Here is a 22,277-nt window from a genome sequence, read left to right on the forward strand (position 1 = left end):
AATGGTAAGATGTTCTACATTTACAAAAGGTTACTGTCTTCTTTAGGCAAAAACTGGAAAGCAATAATTGTAGCGACACCCGCATTTTCCCTCATTACTTACACTACACTATGTTGATATCACCTCCGCGGAATTATTTGCCCCCTCTCATCTCTCGGTTTATAGGTCTACAGAGGGAAAACCTCGCTGATACATTTGCCACTATTTTTTTTCAACGTAATCTTTGCTTATTCTTTACTCCAAACTTTAATTCACTTACTTCGTGTCAAAAAAAGAACGTAGCGCCTAAGAACATGTTCTCGTGCCGACGAAGTGTAGGCTAATCCAATCAAGTTGATCATGTTATATGCGCAAACCCCTACTTCAATCAGTTCTGTGCCGCGTTGATTGAATTAAACAAATTCCATCTCTGAAAGTAATCAAATTAACACACTTTGTATTTCCCGAACAAATCAGTTTTATTTTCATTCATTATTTCTACGCACACTAAAGGAAACTATATTATATCAGGTTTGAAAATTATTTCGCCCTTCCTACACGAGTTGAAAAATGCGTGACACTGTTTTGAAATCTAAAACCCATATCTTATATATTCATTTTAATTATGCAATGCGTAATCAATGCGCTTTCCCCCATTTTTGATATAACTTAATATTTCCCCTTTGCAATATAGTTGAACAAGACTGTTTGTATGCATATTGAAAGTAACTGATGTGTGTCTTTATTGCATAAAAGGAATTTAAGCGTTGTGGGGTGCTTTGTTTAATAAGACAGGTGACTTGTTACTTTCAAAAAAAAAGGTGTATATTGAAAATAATTGCCTGAAAATTTAAATTGTTATACTATGCTAACATATCACAGTACTAATAGTGTTCTTAATAGCAAAAGATTTCCAAAACTGTACATACAGAAAATTTATCATTCAATGAGTAATTTCTGCGTCAAATATTTTACTTGTACTCAATCTAGCCAAACAACATTTATCAGCAGAAAGAAAAATAAAAAAAAATATCTTATACAAAGTATATTCTCATAGGACAGTTATATCATCATTTTTCAATTTTTGAAAAATAAATAAATAGTTGGTTCATTTTTGTAAAATTTAAATTACGTCTTTTAATTAATATCTTAGAGAGACATGATAATCCGTTATTTCCTAACTGTTTTGACAATTTTTTTAACCTTTAGCCTGCTGGCGGCAAGTGATTCTGTCTTTGCGACCAGTGCAGCACTGTATGATGTTCATTTAGTAATTTTTCAGTAAACACCTCTTTGAATAATAAGCTGACCTACCCAAATTGAATAATGGACCAGTCCATTTTAGAAATTAAGCTGGCTAAGAGTTAATCAATATAGTAACTTTTGGAGATAATGGTACGACAAAGTCACTTTCTGACACGAACTTCTGGCATGGCTTACACGAAGCAATATAGCACTAAGAAGGGAATAAATTATTCAGCGGCCATTGTTTGTCTGTGTCTGTTACGGCATTACCTGTTAAACAGAGCACGGACCTTAGCGTGATGGAATGGCTTAAAGTTGGAAACTTTCGGAAATCAATTTTCTGGGATGATTTTCACCGTTTGTCAAATCAATAGGGATTTTGTAAAAGAAAATTAGTCATTTTTGTATATGGAATGTAAACACATGAAGAGAAACTAAAAGAATATTATTCCTGATACACCTTTTTAAAAAAAAATCTTTTTTTTTCGTCCAGAAATATTTTTGTCAAAAGCTCGTGTAGCACATTTTCAGACCGTTTGCTATTGAATGACGGATAAGAAAAAAAAAACATTGCCTAAACCATTAATTTTGATACCATCTTTTATAACTACTATAATTATAGGTATGTTTATATGCCAGGAGGTTATTCAAGTAAGATACCAATTCCACCGAATTCAATATCTATAATGACGCGAAAGGCATCCATGATTCCAAGTTTGTTCAGGCCTCTGAAATAAGAGAAAAAAATGTTTTCGTTTCAATGTAACAGGTATGTGAACGGTATGGAATTAAAATCATCCATTTCACGACAGTATGAGTGATGATACCTTTTAATGAAATCAATCGGCTCGACTGCAGGCATTTATCTTGGTTTAATGACAGATGGCCATTTTCATTGAAGGTAGAAAAGGCAATATGGTCTTATTTTATGCCAGTGTGATCATCCCTTACTCAAAGTCCTGCAACAAATGTGTGGAGAAAAGTACGTAAAAGTTCGGTTTAAACGTCCTGGAAAAAGATGCATATGCCTTGCTGGTGTTTAATCGGGCGTAAGTATATATGTATATAAATTACACATACTGTCATAATAAAGTCACCTAATAAAGTAAGGTAAATGATATGATATTCAAATAACTATAATTATGCAAGTAACATCTTAACATTTTATCAGCGAAAATGTTGTAATTTGTAAAAATTGAATCTTAAAAAATTTATTTACTTAAATATACAGGCGTTCTATTGAAATAGTGACTGCAAATGACTCTATTTTTACTATATAATTATGTGTTTTATGAGAGGTCAAGCTGAAACGTGTTACAATATAAATAATACATCCTTTTAACATATTACAACTTTTTGTAAGTTTGGTGTAATCGTATACTGATCAAACATAGTATTTTTACTAAAGTTTTAGGACGCCTGTTTGTTTAACCAGCTCATTTTACTAATTTTTTCTTGCATTGTAAAGATTTCACAATTTAAAAATACATAGACCCCGTATCAGATGGATATCTTTACATAAAAAAATACATATGCAGGACCTTGAAAATTTGTTGGAACATTTGGTTTTCTATATTTTCATGCAATTACTGGTGGTGGTTGTCAAGATTTTTCCACGTTGTTCCAAATTCTCGACATGTGGCGGTTAAGTCAGCCTCCACCAGTATATCTTAACGTTGTGTAATAAGAATTTTGTTTGTTTCAAGTGTACTGTATTGGGCCTCTGTTTCCAGGGGCTCGACATCTGCATTTTAACCATATACTTTATATCATATGTATTTGTATGTTGACATTTATGTGAAGTTGTGATCAATTTCTGCCAAACATGAATAATGACCGATAAATTTTCAAAACCTCTACTTGCAGATGCATGTATTATTTAATAAAGCATATGCATAATTTGAAAGAAAATGAGAAAAACTGCAAACATCTAGAAACTTGTTCTTCTTGTTAAATTAACATGCACTCTTCTTATTGAGCCAAGTTTTATATTTAATTATAAACTATTTACTAGTCCCGCACGATAATTTAAACGACACATGTTTATATTATTGCTTAATTGCTATGGTTCTTATGCATCGTCGAACTCAAAAAGGTCGTCAATGATAGAAGTTAAGTGCATACTGTAATGTTATACAAAAACATTTTCTGTATTGAAATGTTTTAATGAAGAAAAATCATAATTATCAAACAAGCTATCGTTTGAGTTATTATGCGAGATTTATACACCTCTAATAAGAGCCATTCGACAAAAATATATTTCTATATTCAAACCACAGAGCTAAAATAGACTTCTTTCAGACAAAAAACAATCTCGTAACTTTTTGTTTTGGTATTCCCAGATTTCTGCACAAAAAAAAGACAGGAAATTATTTCATCATTTTGTATGGTTATGAGTTTATGACAGGGACAATTAGGGACTGCGGATGATTGATGAGAGGGTATTGGTCCCTTGTTTACTTGTATCATGAACACACAAAACACAAACATTGAGATGAAACCTCTATTGATATAGAACACCATCACTCCATCTGTTCAATATTTTTACGACTTTTTTTTTTTTTTACAAGATTCGTTTCCGTCAGTGTATTTCATGGCATGAATAAAGGGCTGAAGAAAAAAACTGAAGTAAAATTTACACATCAGAATATGTATTTATAATGTGTTTTATTTAAAGAAAATAAACTATATGTCTTTAAATATGTAAAACTGGCAATGCATTATGTTGTTTCTTATAAGTTAAATGTGAATTGATATGTACAATATTTTATATGTGTAATATGTATGTGATATGTATTTTATACTATATTTGAAAAAGACATCATTGAAAGTACATATTTCATAAACAAATGTCCTACCATCAGCTGACAATGTTACCTGACCGTCGCACTAAATATTTTCTACATGTTTCCTGATTTGTCATTAGTTTTAACGGACTTAAGTTTATCAGAAGTACATAAGAGTCCCCAATGATTCAGTGATTATCGGTTATTGTAAATTGGCTCCACAAGTGAAAGGTAATGAGTTCAAACCCCATCACAGGCCAATGCCCAGTGTGGATGTTTTACATCTTGTACGTTGGAGAACCTGCGGAAATTTCTGGAACTGGATTATCTTATGTACCTTACATATTGAAGAACGTGTGGAAGCTTTTGAAACTGGGGCGTCTTCTTTACGTGTGGAATGTAATCCCTGCTTGTTTGATCCTATGACTTCTGTTTTGAGCCATTGTCATTTATCAGTTTAGCTAACGCTAGAATATCACTACTTCCTTATACCGCTTAATGATACATAATTATATATACTTATTGAACTGTTTCCATAATTCAGTCTTCGACATTTAAATGCAAATGCAAAACATAACATTGACAAAAGGATAAACGATATAAAAAAAGTCGTTTTTTATTATTTATCAAAAAGAACTGTATTTAACTGATAAAATGATTGTAAAAGAGATGCACATTACTTTATAGACTATCTATATTGCTTTATCTTTTTTCTTTTTATCTGCGCGATATCGTTTTTACAAATTACACCTAAATTATAGAAAGTCACACTATAACCATTGTTTGTCCCGTAGGAGCGCCATAACCTTTACTTAAAGATCAGTAGTCCACCATAACAAAGGTCTTATACTTTACCTAAGGATCACCCACTCTCCAGTGAACGTTAGATATGATATTGCCGTATTAATAATTAAATACTTTCAGCGGGAAAAGCTCGTGCTAATGGAGTTACAGTAGAGATGGGTGAATAATTAAACACCTTCTAGCTGGAAGATGTGAGAGGCATGCCGAGTTATGGACCAAACCGTCCAATCTGCAGCCATAAATAATTACTGCCTTTTCTTTTCTCTGTCAAAAATAGTGCAGATATGTTCTCAATGACAACAGACTAAGTTTCTCTTAAAGTTTACATACCTATATAAAGAACGAAGAAATTCTTTCTCTTAACGGAAATCAATATGTCAGAAAACCGAAATCATACCTAAAATTCAAATGTTGATATGTATACTAGTCGACTTCTGTCGGTTATCTTTAGAAACATTTTAAAAACGAAAATTAGAGTAATACTAATGGACAGCCGCAAAGTTCATTTATTTTTGTGTTTATTAAGAATATTTACATCAATTGTTGAAAATCGCCTTCGAAAACCTTTCAGTTTTTTACCAAAGCAACAAAACATGTAATTATTTCCGACTTGTACATAGTACATTGTCATATATACTCATACAAATTTTGTTATTATGATATGCCGGTCCGACTGTATAGCTAGACACCCTGCCGTAAATGACCGCTTTATAAATACACGCTGCGTGTGAAATTTCTCTAGTTCCGGTCAGTTGAAAAGGCTTGACAAAGTCACTGACAATAACATAACGTTAGTACTAATAAGCTTTGATAATGTGGCAGTTGAGTCCAATAAGTCCAGGGGTGTTCAAAGATAATCCGTCACAAATCTATTGTCAAGCAATTATTGGATTTACCTGTATTGGGAAATAAACAGTGTCGATTGTATTGAGGTCAACTGCCACATTATCAAAGTTTATTAGTACAACTCGTTTAAATGGGTCAACCGTGTTGTTGTACTTTTAAAATAGACTGGCCCGGTTTATAGGTTGGTCAGGGCAACGATATGTATTGTATTTCGCCATCGAAATATTTGTATAAAAAATGCTTCTTCCCCTTCCGTTTGGATCCGTCCATGTGTACTAACACGTTTGTTTATTTTATGGACTGTACAATTTTGTTGTACTGTATGTGCTGATATATACATAGCTGGACTCCGAGTCTAACCTTACAGTGTACACAAATTCAACTAACATAGAACATAAAATTAATTGCACAAAGTTGAATGATTATACTGTTACTGTTTGAGCCGCCTAATAAGTGAATTGCAGATATTTTTCTTCTTTTTTTGTCATGATCCCGATATAGCCTACTCATCAATCTAAAAGTTTCCAAGGCCGGCAGTAGGATTTTTGTGAAATTTCCATATATTTTTAACTATGTCCATTTATGGTAAAAAAATGTATTTTCCCATAGTAAAAATCGGGAAAAGTCATAATCTTGAAAAAAAATGTTTAGAAATATTGCATTTTCCCATGAGAATGATGCCACAATGCTAACCAAGATATGACGTTTTATAGATCGTTTTTGTTATTTAATTTTGGTTGTTAAAATGGTTGAAATTTACAATGGAAAATTGCCCAAAAAATATTTTTATGATAGATTCAAAACAAGTGAAAAAGATGTCTTGAAAATTTAAAATGTTCCTATTACCACCAACGGGGTTCTTTAGATTGGTGTACAAAATATTGACTTATATTTTAAGAGAAATCAAGGAAGGAAACTTTGTTACTGTGCCAATACAGTACAAGACTGAGTACCCTTTCAACTTGTAAATAATTTATACTCTTAATAACTAAGAATAAAAGAAAACGATGCTACTGCACAAAAAGTGTTGCAAGATATAATATAAATTATCTTAAAAGTAAAATTAAAATGCGAGGAACCTATGTCACCAACACCGTCGACATTTTATGAAAACTCTATATTTTAATCTGCGGCATTTCGTTTGTACTTTGACTAATGAATGGGGTAAATTGATTCATTACTGTGCAATTGGTAACAACATGAAACAAAGTATCCGTCATTAAAATCTCATCAATGAATGAACCCAAATCCCGGCGGGGAAGTGCAGCTTTTGATACCTTTGTTAGCGTGCTTTTTGTATCTTTCAGATATGTACAACGTAGAAAGGTCACGTGCCCTGTGTTTCCCCTGGGTGATTGGAGTATTACTTGTTCGTGTTAAGTCATATCATCTGTATTTACATGTACTTTTTTTTCATTTTTGTTTTCAAATATCTGCCAGCTTAAAACATTATTTTTTCAAACGTTACGAATAAAATGTATTTATATAAGACTTCCACATAGACTAATAAATATTTTTATAATATCTAATTTTATTTTTAATATACATTTTATTAAACAATTTTATATACATTAATTTGTGTAAACGTAACGAATTTGAAATATTTATATCTAATTTTCTCTTCCCTACATCTGAAAGATTTAGTGGATAAGAAATAGAAAATTCAAACAAATATTTCCACAAATACGCAATGGTCTGCGCTGCGGTCCGGAATTTTTCTCCTGCAAGCCAATTTTAGACTTAAAACCTTCACCTATAATAATTTCTGGCTCATTCTAGCATACGTTAGGGAAAATGTATTCATTCACAAAAAATAGCACAATGAGGCCTTAAATATCATAGAAAATGTCATCTTGTCCCAAACAACAGTGAACATAAACTATAACATCAGATGCTCAATGAAAACAAAGAACAATTTCAGTTGGACAAAGGTTAGGCTTGCTGAAATCTGGGAAACTAAAAATCGGGAGCAATATCAATCCTGTAGATGTTTGGCTCATTAAAAGCTGGGAACAATATAATGTCGGGTAGATGTTTGGCTCACAGGAAAGTGGGAGCAGTATATGTCGGGTAGATGTTTGGCTCACAGGAAAGTGGGAGCAGTATATGTCGGGTAGATGTTTGGCTCACAGGAAAGTGGGAGCAGTATATTTCGGGTAGATGTTTGGCTCACAGGAAAGTGGGAGCAGTATATGTCGGGTAGATGTTTGGCTCACAGGAAACTGGGAGCAGTATATGTCGGGTAGATGTTTGGCTCACAGGTAACTGGGAACAATATATGTTAGGCTCACTAAATTTAAGGCACAACATCAATTGAGTAGATGGTTTGCTTACTTAAAACAGGGAATAATATATGGTAGAGGTTAGGCTAACTGATAACTGGGAACATTATCAGTCGGGGAGATGTTTGCCTCACACCAAAAAAAACGGGAACACTATCAACCAGGTAGAGGATTTGTTCATTATGACCAGGCAACACTATCAATTGGATCGAGGTTGGCTCACTTGATAAAATAACAAATCATTCGGGTCGGGGTTTGGCTCACATTTAACAGGGAACCATATCAAACGGATTGAGGTAAGGCTCACTAAGGGCAAAGAACAACATCAGTTTGGCCGAGGATTGCCTCACTAAAACCGAAAACATCATCAATTAGGCATTGGTTTGGTTCATAAAAGACGGGAGTAACATCAATTTTGTCGAGGTTTGGCTCGCTAAAGAAACAGCAGTTTGGTTCACTGAAAACACCGAACAGTATCAGTCGGGTCGAGGTTTAGTTCGCTGAACACGACGAAAACTTTGAGCTGCAATGATTTGTTACTTCCGTGGAGCCCGGTAAGCTAAAGGGCTTTTACACACTACAATGTCATACACGATAGTGTAACAAAAATACATACACTACTTTAAACAACATACCAACAGATGCATGTAGAGTTATACATTTGTAGTGAGAAAAGAAACATATAAAACGCGCCTTAATGATGCACTCATGTTTTATTTCCTTTGAAATAAAATGTATAATTTCCACTTATATAGCATTTTTATTGCTACATGGTATCTGTTTCACCCAAAACTTTCTCAAAGAAGACTTTTATACGAGTGATATACTGTTTATTTCTTCACTGGCGACATTCTCTCTCCCTAGGCACTCATCTAGCATTTATATGGACACTATAATGCTTTTTATCATTTACTCTATTAAGTTGATTGAGTAAAATTTATACGGTAAAGAGCGCAATAATTTTCCATTGAAACCCATCTCTTAATTTCCCTTGGCGCCCGTCAAGCGACAATACCTCTCTCGAACGTCGCTCAAAATGTCGCCGCGCCGTCACAAATATCAATGTTTCCACTACTGTCAGTTCAGTGTACACTCTGCGTAAAGCGTCGATAATGCCAGCAAAGATTCTAATCAGGAGTGCTAAGAGCTTGAATTTACATTTTCGCTTTTATTCTATGAAATGTCACTATTGACAAGATAAAATTAAGATTTTTTTTATTTGTAATATTATTTTGTAATGTGTTGTTGCTTTCAGACGGTTAATATTCCAAGAATTTATTGATGTGTTGAGATCCATGTTAACAAACGCACACATGATATGGTTGGAGTCCTGGTGAAAGCGAATTTCAAGCGCGGTCTTCCAAATCCTTAACCAGTCAGCAGTCATTGGGCGTAGAGTTTCTATACACTCGCTGTAAAATATGAAGAAATAATCTAGGTTATGAAATACATGGTTGTGTTTAAAGTAAGCATGAGTGTCGTCTAGTAGTTTATATCACGGGTACAAAATATATTGTTGTGTATGGGTGAAGGTCGTTTATCAGAAGTTAAAAACATATGAGCCGCGCCATGAGAAAACAAACATAGTGGCTTTGCGACCAGCATGGATCCAGACCAGCCAGCGCATCCGCGCAATCTGGTCAGGATCCATGCTGTTCACTTTCAAAGCCTATTGCAATAAGAGAGACCGTTAGCGAACAGCATGGATCCTGACCAGACTGCGCGGATGCGCAGGCTGGTCTGGATCCATGCTTGTCGCAAAGCCACTATGTTGGTTTTCTCATGGCGCGGCTCATATATTTTTATTAAATAAATGGCTGTGTGTGAAGTACGCGTAGATGTCATTTACTAGTTTATACTTAGACATGAAGTACATAGTTATGTTTAAAGTATGCACGGATGTCATTTACTAGTTTATATTTTGGTACAAAAAAGACAATTGTGTTCAAAGTCCTTGTGGAGGTCGTTAAGTACATTATGTTCGGGGTATGGAAATTATGCTATTTATGTTCTGTTTTCATACTTTACACACTGTTTAAACTGATCCAGTGTTGCATAGATCTGCTTATGAAATTATAAACTATAAATGAGCCGTGCCATGGGAAAACCAACATAGTGGCTTTGCCACCAGCATGGATCCAGACCAGCCTGCGCATCCGCACAGTCTGGTCAGGATCCATGCTGTTCGCTAACGGTTTCTCTAATTGCAGTAGGCTTTAAAAGCGAACAGCATGGATCCTGACCAGACTGCGCGGATGCGCTGGCTGGTCTGGATCCATGCTGGTCGCAAACCCACTATGTTGGTTTTCTCATGGCGCGGCTCAAATCACTACATTAATCTTCTACATAGATGTAGTTCGTTAAACGTCATTTACAGCACGGGAGTCATGTAAGAGTTTTCCAGCACCGGTGAAAACACCGGAAATCCCCACCAGGTATGCAAGACACTGTCAATTAATCGTATGGATATACTGGACGTTACTCCTTTATGTGACGTCGTAAACGGTTATCGTTCCAGATAGGACACCTATATCAGTTGAGTAGGTCATATTTGGGTACGAAATATATCAGGCTGTTAAAAGTATGTAGAGGCAGATCCAATGTTGAATACGTCTGTATTTATAGATATCGTAAACTAATGACGGCTGTTGAAATAGCAAACGTTCAAACGTCACGTCACAACGCACATTTTCCATTGGTGACGTCAAGTAAAATGCACATACCACATATGACGTGACGTATATAAGCTGCATCAGCCAATCAAGCGTTGTGACCTCCTGACGTAGCGTCTTTGTCACATGAGTCGTATTAATAGAGAATAATAGGTTAGTGCCGTAGATGAGAAAGTTTATCTGGCGAGGTGGAGGAGGTTATCGGGTGAGCCGAAGGCGAACCTGATAACGTCCGGAGCCGAGCCAGATAAACTTTCTCCATCTTAGGCACTAACCTATTATTCTATTTATCTTGTCATTACTTCATTTTCCGATATTTGGCAATTTATTTTAGAAAAATAAGTGTGCGACAACCGCTTTAATGACGTCATATTCTTAATGACGTCACTTATTTAATGACGTGATTACCGGCAAAATCGCAATAACTTCTTCGTTTTTGAATAAAAACTCATTATTTGACCACTCATTTTCTTAGTTCGGACATTTCCAACACAATGATGATGGTTTCGTTGCAAAATTTCTTATGACAACAATATCGAGCATAAGGTCACATGATCAACTGACCGTATATCACTGGTCACATGATCAACTGACGGTATATCAAGAAAGATATACGGCACCCTGATATCGGGTCGAAAATACTGCAAGTGACAGGATAAAAAGATATAAATCGTCATGTCAGCGCAATAACTCAATAAGTTCTTATATAATATATATGCACTTATTGAGTTACTGCACTGACATAACGAAATGCAGTTTTGAATATCCGGCTAGAGAAAAACTGTTAACGCGGTTTACAACCAGTGATAGAATTGTTTCCTGCACGCCATATTCAACAAATTATAGTAAAATAATTTCAAACGAAAGAATTCCATTATAGCGAATACGTATTCACACAAAACACGGGAAATTTACATCCGTAAACAGGAACCAGGAAAGATGTTACAAAGACAAACAACAACGTAGAGTTCCTGTTAAGTTTTTTTGAATCGAGAAATATACTACCAAAAACAAAATGGAACTACCTATTTGATGCGCTAAACAAAGAAAATAAAAATTACCTCACGAATATACTATACAAGTATTGTTGTAGACCCTAGGCAAACAGTCTGATGGGGTTTCATGAATGTTGAAGAAAAAGCATTGCCTTTGTAGTGTGAGCAGGAATTTTATCATTGACTGATCATGACCCATATGAGAAATTGACCTCTAAGTTTCGGTATAAGGAATGAAATGTATTGTATACACAAGGTTGTGCTTAAATTCAGACTTACATAGTTGTTCATCCAAAATGACTGAGTTTCAAACTTAGCTCAGAATGTTATCAAGACCATTATTCTGATAAATGTCTAATCAGAAATGTGGGCTCTATATGATACTTTCAAATTAAATGATGAGGAAAGACTAAGATGTACAATGAATGAAACACAACAAACATCATTTCATCCCATCTAGGGGCGTGAAACTCACAGTTTAAAAGGAACAAGAAAATTATAACCCAAGTGTTATATGTTGATGATTACGTTGGTGTATTTACTTACAGGGTATTGTTGTTGTTGTTGTTGTTGTTGTTTTCTTCACCTCCTTTTTAGGAGAACAGCTTCTGAATACGCAGCAATGAATATTGACTAAACAGTTTACTACTGTAAACACCTTAACCACTATATACAGTCATACACTGATCAACTGGTATTTTGGAATGAGAAACGGTCAATGTTGTACAATTAGCCACCTCTCAAGAAATACCATTGTTCTGATATTGCTAAAGGTCAGCCTGTATGAAACCTACATTGAGATACTTTAAAATGCAAGTCACTTTGGTTCAAAGGCCAGTTGTTTGCCTTATTGCTAGGTGACATTTGTAAAAGGTTTGACTATAATTATGCACACATAAATAAAAATCAAAGTATAAAACTAAAAATATAACACACTGTTTATAGATGTTTGTTCCAGACGTACGTACTGTGTAATAAACTTAGTGTTGATTACCGACAGAGGAATGGACACAGCCATGACGGAGCCTTGTACCTTTATAGAGCTGCAGAGTGAGTTACAAAATTAATACATATGGACAAATAAAATTTACTTTACAAAGCAGTATCCGGAATTTCGGTTTGAATAAAAGGTCTATACACCCTATCATATGAAATAAATGTAGCAAATAACAATGCCTACAATATTATGAATTAATATTTAAAATAAAATAAAAAAATAAAATTATTACACACGAAAAAGATAACCTTCTTCCCGGTGCATTCATCAAACTGAAAACGAAAGGAATTTTCCACGTGATGTCCGATACAAAATTGCTTTCTTTTCTGCTCTTTGATTTCTTTCCTGCTTCTTTCTTTTTCTAGTCTGTGTTGTTTAATCTCATGGTATTATTATGGGCCAGATCAGACATTAAAAATAAAAACTTAGTAGAAATTTTGCAAATCGAAAGGAAAATAAAATCGTCATTTACGACATACACTGCACACTGCACTAACAAAAAGCAATGTAGTTCGTTATACGTCATATACAGCACGAGACCCAGAGTTTTTCAGCACCGGTGGAAACATCAGAAACTCCCTTTTGGTAGGCAAGAAAAGTTTATCATTGTGGATGCAGATGTAATTTAAAACTGAACATGCATTTAGTTGGTGCGTAAAAAGGTTTTCGGCGATTTTAGTGTATTCTATAATTGTGCTTCAACTCCAGACAGATCCCTCATTCTTTAACGGGCCAGACGTAAGGCGCAAGTGCACTGCACCCCCGATAGCTTGAAAAACTGTTAGTAATTACTGTCTAATGCTTGTGTCTGACTCCTGTCTGACACTAAATCTGAAAGTATGACTTAAATAGTTTAATCATCTTCAAAGGTGCCCATAATTTTCTTTTCTTTCAAGAAAATCAAGTTACAGAATTTGATAATAGTTGGAAACGGTAGCCCTGTTAGGCGATTCAGTACTAGTTTCACGGTGTAGAACTTGAATATTTAAACGGGGAGAAAATGTATAGGCGCCCGGGTAGCTCAGTCGGTAGAGCATCAGAACGGTTTTCCGAGGCCGCGGGTTCGAGTCCTGGTCTGGCTGCACATTTTTCTCACCCTGTGACACTAGTGTGTTGAATTCTTTTTCCATCTGAGAGACTGCTGAATTATTTTATACATAAAGATAAGTCTGTTTAGGCTGGAACGAGGTATCGAAGTCTCGACCCTTGGTTCGTATTCTGACATCTTATTGCTTAACCATTGAGTAAACTCAAACGTTAAGAGCCGCATATAACTTGTTTTTATAGCGTCGAGAAGTTGGCACCGACATCGAAATTCGAAAATTTAAATTTTGGGCTATGATTGAATTTTTGGCCGGCCCGAAGATCGAAATTCAAATTTTCAAAAAGGTCAAATTTGAGCTGAGATTGAATTTCAAAAAACTGAATTTCGATCCTTGAGCTGGCTCGAAGTTCAAAGCTTGCTCGAAATTCAATTTCGATTTTCGATCATCGATATCAATGTCAACTTCTCGGCGCTTATTTTTATATGGTATACACGTACATACACTCAATAGCCGAATTACACCCAAATGACAGAATTCAAACAGTTTTCTCTGAAGAACACTCATCTTTTTATTGCAGATACACATTAAACCTTTTGGTATCATTTTGATTTCTAATTCTACGTTACTTTGATAATGCCATTTGCACCATACCAGAAAGAGAATCATTAAAACATGTAACACCAAATCCATTATCAGAACATGAACGGGAATAAATATGCTAGCCTATTTCATTTGCTTGGTTCTCACTACGGGCACCACGTGCAGTGAATTTACTCGTTTCTCTTCACGTCTTCTATAAACTTATTCACCTCAGAGAAATTTCACGTACTAGTATTTTTTTTTTTTTTGTTTCCTTCGTAGTTACATTTTTTTTCAACAGATTAAAAACCTACTGACGTCAGGTTTTGAACTACACATTTATAGCTGATATCAAAATGTGTGTCAAGCGTCGGTTCTACCTCTGCGTCACGGCTACTAAACCCTAGCGCCACCACCAAAAGGTGGTGAAAAGAGCTGTCGACATTTCCGTGGTGCAGCTATTGCCGGTTTCAAAATGTAAACAGGTGAGTAAAATTTAAATTTTACGTTAAAGTTTCGTTGATATGACTTATTTCAAAAATCGGTGAATGTAGTTCCGCGTAAGAACATTTTTTGCTATAGGTTGACTGTAATAAAGAAATACTCCAGCGTTTTTAAAGGTGGTGGCGCTTTCGCACCAGTGATGGCGCTATAGAGTAGTGGTGGCGCTGTAGCGGACGGTTAGCGTTAGAACGTCTCTGACTGCAAAAAAAGTAGTTTTATTCATGAGAAATAAGGTATGATTACAGGGATTGTCATTTACCTTTTTAAATTTAATGTCTTAAAGTTATTTCAAAATTAAGAGAAGCATGTGTGTGATTAATGATTGAACGACTTATCTTTTAATCACATTATAAAACTTTTATATATTCAAGTATCATGCAGACACTGATTATCAGCTGCAGATGGGAAGTCTCAAGCGAAACTCCTAACAACTATAAAAAGAACAATATCTTACCAGGCCTCTCCGAAGGGATTAACTCAAATGAACACAATTATCCCACTGAAGGCAAGTTCTATAACAAGAACACATACTCCTCCAAAATACCGTTACTCAAAAAGGGTTTCAGTCAGAGCTGTTATATTTCGATCTCCTCAGATCGTTCAGCACGGCTTTTATGTCGTGTTATTGGTACTGTTGAACATTTCGGTTCGGTCTTGGTGGTTCCAATACTCCCGCTTTCATAGCTTTGGGTATTGTATAATCACCCCCTGGATATGATGCCTGCTTTTTAATTTTGTGTTTTGGCAGTTTCTGTGATATGCAGGCTCCATAACCTCAAGAAGCCCTTTCTAAATTCCAGTTTATTTAGTTCTGCCCATTGTTTTCTCGTTTAGGACAAACCCATTATTTTAACTGGGGACATACGCCGCTTTTCATGGAATTTAACCCAAATGTAATCATTGAAGGTTCCATGTGCACCGCCGTATGAACACGTCTGCTGATTCTCTAAAATTGTTTTTGTACTTGTAGCATGTCTAATGTTGAGTAACTTGAGTTCTGCTCAACCCGGGGCTAGAGGGCGTGGACGGTAGCATGCATTACCACTACCGTCCACGAACAGGCTCAATCAAACCAAGCCTGCGACATTTTCATTTTTGTCGTGTTGAGCGACCTGTGGAGTTTCCACCTTTTTTTTAAAAAAAAATTAATTTGTTCACCGATCAAAAATAGGTCATAAAACTAAAATCACATTCCAAATAAAACAAAACTTTTGACAAATCAGTCACTTTCAAATCAAGAAACACTTCAAGATATGAGACGATTCTAAGCGTGACAATGAATATGAAGAAGTACTTGAAAATATTAGCGAAATGGAGAAATGTGTCACTTAATTGTATTAATTTGGTGCACGTGAAAACTCTGTCATTAATTAGGCAGATAAGTCGTTGATTTCTTTTTAACAAAGAGAAAACCATTTCAGAAATATTGATAGATGTTCTGGAAATATTTGAAAAAGAAAATGTAAACATTGAGTTTTCTGTCTTCAGAGTAGCTGCAAGGAAAATTCCACATGCTGATGTAACATGTATACATGTTGTTTCTAGATGTGATAAAATAATCCAAAAGCTCTTGACACCATAATTTTTATAATATTTTAATGAAATTACGCTCATCCTGTAGTAAAAGTGTTCTTACACAGAACTACATCCTCCAATTTTTTAAATAAATTTTATCAATAACAAGAAATATCTTTAAAAATGATGGTCGGAGAATTGTAATAAGGAAAGAAGTTTATGAATTTTTCATCTAACATTCATCTTTCATCTAACATTTTTCAAATTGCAAAACTAAACACCGCACTTTAACAATTTAAATGGTTCTCTTTTAATTTTTCGCAAAGGTTTCGTAGGGTTGCAATTTTGTTTCGTTTATCCTTAGACGAATAATTACAGCAGTAGTTTGATGAAGATTCATGAAGCGGTTCATGAGAAGAGGGCATTAAACGTGTTTATATTTTTAGCTAAATTGGCCCCTATCCCCATTTGTAACAAAATAGCAGGAGACCTTACGATATTGTTACACATCGAGTTTGATAAAAATCCATTACATTTTAGTGGTTAATGCGAAGAAAGGCATATCTACTTTTTGCTATAGTGGTCCCTAATAGGGCCCAAGTTCCTATATAAAAAAATTTGGAAGAGGACCTTATAATGATACTCCAGACCAAGTATGACAAAGATCCACCAAGCTGTTCATGAGACGCTGTATAAAGGCATTTCTAGTTTTAGCTCTACTGAGCAGCCCCTAAAAGGGGTTAAATGTCGCAGCTGAACAAAGTTGGCTGCGGGCCTAATAAAGATGCTACAAATCAAGTTTGATTAGAATACATGAGAAAAAATCAATTAAAGGATTTTTTTATTTATTATTTTTATTTCTTTCTAAAATAAGCCAACTGATCCCGCTTTAACAAATGCATATCCGCTATTCATGAATCTTTGGACAATGACGTCACACCTATAAAAAGTGAAGGTCAAGCAAAACATACAAATGTAATTATTTCAATATTTCTGTTTCATAAGCAAAGTTTGACCGTATAGTCATATCACATAGATAAACTGTATACCTTCATTTCAGAGTAATGAGATTCAGTCATTATATAGCATATATATATTAAAACAGATTTCAACTGAGTTCAATATTTGCATACCATACTAAAGAAAATTATTCATATATAATAAATCAGTTAAATATTTTATAACAAATATATCAAAGCAAACAAGTACTCATTTCAATATGCAATCTGAATAAGTCACAAAAGCAAGAAACCTTTTCATATACAGACGACAATTGTAACAAGGAAAATCTTTTAAAAAGCATTTCTCTACATAAAAGACTCTTTTTACACCCTTATTCATGTAATACGCAGACCGTATTCAGCTCTTTCTTTAATTTGATGGTATTTGAACAGGCTTTTTATCATATTTATTAAACTTACTTATCATTTTGAGATATATCAATATTCCTGCTAAATATACTGAGCCAAAGTTAGCTTTAAAACTGTGAACAGCGTCGTTTAGGATAAACGCTTTGTCCACATTTCACTCAGCGTAGCACAATCAACAGAGTGAAAGAAATTGACACTCTCGTCCAATCAGGCAGAGTGTTGCATAAATCTTCCATTTTGATAAATTATCTACAATGCGTTATCAAGTAGTTTGATTTGCAAACTGAAGTCACGTGGATAAGTAACGAAAACGAATTTAGACGGCGTCGCCGAAAAATATAAGATAGAATGTAAACATTTACAGTTTGAAACTGGTGATAGCTGCACCACGAAATGCCGATAGCGCTTTTCCTTAACACCACCTTTTGGTAGTGGCGCTAGGGCTTAGTAGCCGTGAACTACGTGTGTGAATGTAACATGTGTATTTTGTGATAAGAAAAGCAGAATAAGACAAAACTATTGAATGACTTGACTTTCAGGATTATTTTGAGGCTACGTGAACTTGTGCATAAGAACAAATCCAGCAATAGTTAAACATGTCGCAGAGTTACCGGATATAGCAGGTCACGACATTGTCTGTTGTTGAGTGAGTATCTAACCCTATTTTAGAAGCAAATTTTTGTTTATAAGCATACAGTTTCGGATCTATTGCGTTCTCACATAGAGAACTCGGAGAAAGTAATCCTGATGTCCAGCTAAAGTCTGTAAACCTGCTTTTCATGCAGACATTTAAACGTTAGCAATAAAACCTCCTCCGTAAACTATCCAGAGTATCAGGAGAAATATGCGGACATATCAAGCAGTATGTCAGGCATGATATCAGACAGGACATATATGGCGGGATATCAGGCGGAGATATCAGGCGGGATATCAGGCGGAGATATCAGACGGGATAACAGGTAGATATATCAGGATGGTCCAGTGGTAACACTGTCTGACTACGAAACCAGGGGTCGTGAGTTCAAGTCCCCGCTCCTACAACTAAACTGACTAACATTGGGATAAGAGTCCCGTGTATGGATGCTTTACATCTGGCTCTCTAAAGAACCAGGAAAGCTTCTGGAATTGAAGCGTCTTCTGTATCTTGCACTATCCTCCTCCTAACATTACTAACAGTATTCTAGAGGAGTCACCCATATGGGTTACCGGTGGCGACTATAAATAATCTTAATTACAAACATCTTCTCTTATAAATCAGCAGTTCACCAAAAAACAAAAAAACCGCCATTCTGCCTCAGCCATTTGTCACAGAATGACAGCACAGAATTTGGCCGACAGAGTAGTGTCACGTCCTCAATCAGAGCTTACTGAAAACCTTTGCAGAAGTCCAGTCATGACAGATATAAGAAATTGCTAGCTATGGAGCTAAATTCTCAAAGGCAGTGCACCAGACAAACTTAAGCCACTAATTCTACGTCGGATTTCTAAGATGATATCACCTGAAGTAGCGGCTCACTTCAAAAATTGTTAAAAAATGTTGTCAATTTATGCCCAATCTGTTTTGTTTTTTGTTGTTTTTAGGAGGAAGGGGATAATGTGAGTCTCATGTCATGTCATTGAACTACCAGGGCCATGTACCTTGGTACTGACATTAGTAGCAACATCTCTAAGAACATCATGTACAGCAGGTAAAAACAAATGCTAACAAAACAAGGGGAAATATTAGGTTAAATGGACCAGAGTCCGTATTCATCAAAGGTTTAAGCCTGAATCTTAGACATTCACTTTGAAATGCTAAAATTAAAGTTTGCTCTATATTTGTAAATCATATTGGCTTGAATATCGCATATCATACTTAAAAACTATGCAAGGTTTCAGCAACATATGAGCCGTGCCATGAGAAAATCAACATAGTGGGTTTGCGACCAGCATGGATCCAGACCAGCCTGCGCATCCGCGCAGTCTGGTCAGGCTCCATGCTGTTCGCTTTTAAAGCCTATTGGAATTGGAGAAACTGTTAGCGAACAGCATGGAGCCTGACCAGACTGCGCGGATGCGCAGGCTGGTCTGGATCCATGCTGGTCGCACACCCACTATGTTGGTTTTCTCATGGCACGGCTCATATATGTATTACAAAGGGATCCACAGCAGTCTGAATGTTTTGAGGTTAAAAGTCGAAGTCTTAATGTCATACTTAAAACATTGATGAATATGGTGCCACATCTCCGACAGACAGCATACAAAGTGCTCTCGTGTTAAATATTCGTCTGTAGGTGTTAGTCGTTACACTGAAAATATTATTAACAAACCAGAAATGGTTCAGAGATGAACCACACAAAAGGCACTAAGTAAATACTCCATATATGCCAGTGTGTTGGGCTAGCTTTTTCTTAATGACCGAAGATCGTACGCAAAAATGTGTCTGTGTTTTAGACTTATCCCGTCTTGTTTCTTTTTCTGACTCCATAATTATGCTAAACATCCCGTGAAGATTACCCGAATGACTTTCTCTACAGAAGGCAAATTTCGACATGATCAAGACTTACAAAAATGCTAATCTCCACTCTTGTGATTTAATAATATAAAAGACCGCCTTCCAGTACTACTGGCAGTCAGTTCTATTTTGCACACAATGTCTTAATTACATGCGTGACGTTTTTAGCTTTCAAATGAAGTCTTTAACTTTTTTAATAGTTAACAATACAATATGGTTATAATAATAGTAGCTTGATCTGAGATGATGTGCTCGACTCGAACGGATTTTGCCAGGCCGGATCACACAAGGCGCACAAGCACCGAGTGAGATCCGACCTTGCAAAATCCACGAGAGCCGAATACAAAATCCCAGATCTAATTACAGTTATAATGACCCTTTTATCATATATCGCCACCTTTTTATTTGTTGTTTTATTATCGAACGAAATCTTCAATGTTTATCAATGATAAAATAGAAATAAGTAAATATCAACATGTAATATTATATAATCAAGTGCTCATGAAAATCTTCTACTTTCCATGATGTAGTTTTGAACTCCTTGAAATATTTGAATGTTAATATCACCGCTGAGATTCCGGTCTCCATTCAGTAAGATGTGAAGTGTTACGGTGCAATAGATGGAAGTAGTCTCAAGAAGACGGACTCTGATGTCACTATAACGACGACATTCAAAGAAGAAATGATGATTACTCTCCGTAGAACCACATTGACAAAGAGGTGATGGATAAATGTTTTTTCTAAACAAGTGCTTGTTTAGGGAGCTGCATTCAGTACGGAGACGAGCATGATGGACTTGCCATTTCCTGCGTTTTGAAGGAGTCCAGGGACGGTGAGTTTTGTAGCTCTCTTGAAAGTTCGTTCCAATCTCTCAGAGCCGATGACAGAAAAGCGTGATAGTAAAGGAATGTTCTTGTGTTGAATGACTGGATGTTATCGGCAGTGCGTAGAGAAGTTTCTCCAACGGACTAAGGACGGGAGGTAATCAGGAGTTAGGCAATTTTTCATTTTGTATAGTAGAGTTAGTTTATGGTTTTGTCTTCGACTCTCCAGGGATTCCCAAGGAACTTCTCTGTTGAGTTCATTGAGAGACACAAGTTTAGTTGCCCCAAAAACGATACGGGCAGCTCCATGCTAAATTTTGTCAAGTTCGAGTTTCTCATACTGCGTACAGTCGTTAAAAACCACATCAGCTTATTCAATAAGATGTCTGATAAAAGATAAGTATATCACTTCTAACGACTTTCTATCTAGCTGAAACTTTAGTTTACGCATGATATGTATTCTTTTCCAGGCTCGCTCTTTAATGTAGTTTATATGAGAATGCCAGGAACAGTTAGTCATCAGAAAGATAGACTCCAAGTTGTTTGGGTACAGCTACTGAGGAAATAGGCTGATTATGCATAACAAGTGGTGGATGTAAAGGTTTGGATAACTTACGTGAGATGGTCATAGTCTCCGATTTGGAAGGATTAAAGGTAACTAACCATGTATCGGCCCAATTTGATATCCTATCAGTTTTGGATTGGAGTATTTCTGCAGCAAATTGATTTGCTTGACCTGACACACTTCTATAAATAGCGCACACAAAACCTACACTCAGTTCTTTCGATAACAAAACGACAAAGAAAGAAGTGGAGGTATATAATAAAAGTAACTAAATTCAGCTCGATTGGATTGCATTGCGTGCCTCGAGTTATCCGACCTGGTATAATTCACTCGAGCCGAATACAGCATCCCAGATCAAGCTACTATTATAATAATCCTATTGTATTAACTTATTATCCGATTACTAAAAGGAGATATTTTCACAGATTTTCATAAAAACACCACGTAAAATCATTGTTACATAAGACCAATATCAGCGGTTGGAAAATGTTTCAGAATTTTTAGACTGTGAGTCCGTTAATTCTGTTGAAAAGTATTTAAACTGGCCTTGCTCTTCCTTGAACTAAAACTTCATTCCTCAGCTAATGATGTCACAGACAAGTAACTTCGACTTCTCTTCCATAGCAGTTTTATAGCTTTGGAGCTGGAACTGACAGTCTGAGGATTTTTCGTTCAAGTTACATCTAAATGTGATTGTAGAGATATGAATCAACTCATGGTAATGGTATTAAAAAGCATCATGACGTTGACGTCAGTAAAATATAAATCCGGATT

This window comes from Mercenaria mercenaria, chromosome 15 (assembly GCF_021730395.1).
Source record: "Mercenaria mercenaria strain notata chromosome 15, MADL_Memer_1, whole genome shotgun sequence".
NCBI classification, from domain to species: Eukaryota; Metazoa; Mollusca; class Bivalvia; order Venerida; family Veneridae; genus Mercenaria; species Mercenaria mercenaria.